Source organism: Palaemon carinicauda, chromosome 45 (assembly GCF_036898095.1).
Source record: "Palaemon carinicauda isolate YSFRI2023 chromosome 45, ASM3689809v2, whole genome shotgun sequence".
Classification (NCBI taxonomy): Eukaryota; Metazoa; Arthropoda; class Malacostraca; order Decapoda; family Palaemonidae; genus Palaemon; species Palaemon carinicauda.
Genome location: NC_090769.1, coordinates 23,171,060 through 23,173,042, shown reverse-complemented (window position 1 = coordinate 23,173,042; position 1,983 = coordinate 23,171,060).

Genomic DNA, 1,983 nt, shown 5'->3' with positions numbered 1-1,983 from the left:
ATTATAATAAATAAGAAAAAAGAAATATAAATCAGTAAAACACCCATTATTGGAGAAAATTTATTCCGGATAAAAACTCGAATGCAATATGTGGATGATATAGTGAGGGGTGGGTGGAGATGGTTTGGGCTCCACAAGGCACTAAAAGAGTTGGAAGACCCAGGCTTATATAGCTGAGAGCTATGAAGCGAGAAGTTGGATATGATGAGTGGATAAGTATTCAATTAAAAGCTCTAGATAGAGACGACTGGCGAAATCTAACAAGAGGCCCTTTGGGTCAATAGGCGTACAAGGAGATGATGATGATGCTGAAAAACTCCAAGAATGATAAAATCGACTACGCATATTGAAGCTTCGAACACCTTTCGTGCATTATTCATGAATTTACGAACCTCTTTCGCGGGATAGCCCGAAAGAGTGAAATATTAATAAGCAAATAATTACGGTGATATTTACCGTGACCAGAATGCACTTCACAGTAACCTGCTAATGAAAAATTGCGAGAATTTAGGGAGATTTATGTACGAAGCTTAAAGGAAATCGGTACCGTGACCAGAATGCACACTGCAGACACCTGCAATCAAATGAAAATTGTGAGAAATTGAAGGAGATTTATGTACGAAACATAAAGGAAATCGATATTGTGACCCAAATTCACTTCACAGTCACTTGCAATCAAATGAAAAATTGTGAGAAATTTATGGAGATTTATGTACGAAACTTAAAGGAAATCGATACTGTGACCAAAATTCACTTCACAGTCACCTGCAATCAAATAAAAAATTGTGAGAAATTTAGGGAGATTTATGTACGAAACTTAAAGGAAATCGATACTGTGACCAAAATTCACTTCACAGTCACTTGCAATCAAATGAAAAATTGTGAGAATTTAGGGAGATTTATGTACGAAACTTAAAGGAAATCGGTACTGTGAGCAGAATGCACATCGCAGTCACCTGCAATCAAATGAAAAATTGTGAAAAATTAAAGGAGATTTATGTATGAAACTTAAAGGAAATCGGTAACTGTGAGCAGAATGCACTTCACAGACACTTGCAAGCAAATGAAAAATTGTGAAAAATTTAGGGAGATTTATGTACGAAACTTAAAAGAAATCGGTACTGAGACCAGAATGCACTTCGCAAACACCTGCAATCAAATGAAAAATTGTGAGAATTTAGGGAGATTTTTGTACGAAACTTAAAGGAAATCGATACTGTGACTAGAATGCACTTCGCAAACACCTGCAATCAAATGAAAAATTGTGAGAAATTAGGGAGATTTATGTAAGAAGCTTAAAGGAAATCGGTACTGTGACCAGAATGCACTTCACAGTCACCTGCAATCAAATGAAAAATTGTGAGAAATTAGGGAGATTTATGTAAGAAGTTTAAAGGAAATCGGTACTGTGACCAGAATGCACTTCGCAGACACTTGCAATCAAATGAAAAATTGTAAGAATTTAGGGAGATTTATGTACAAAGCTTAAAGGAAATCGGTATTGTGACCAAAATTCACTTCACAGACACTTGCAGGCAAATGAAAAATTGTGATGATTTAGGGAGATTTATGTACGAAGCCTAAAGGAAATCGATACTGTGACCAGAATGCACTTCACAGACTCTTGCAATCAAATGAAAAATTGTGAGAAATTGAAGGAGATTTATGTACGAAACTTAAAGGAAATTGATACTGTGAGCAGAATGCACTTCACAGACACCTGCAATCAAATGAAAAATTGTAAGAAATTGAAGGAGATTTATGTACGTAACTAAAAGGAAAACGAAAATTAAGTTTTCCGCTGTTAAAGAGTTCAATCAAAAGTTCTCCATGGATGATAAACGATATGGGTGAGTGACCTTTCTTGCTAGAATATATCGCAAATGTCAGACAGACAATACATACATACGCATGTTTCGTTTGAAACATTGAGGCCTTAGTGGCTTTAACGTTGAAGTTAATGCAAATTTATATGCCAAATTA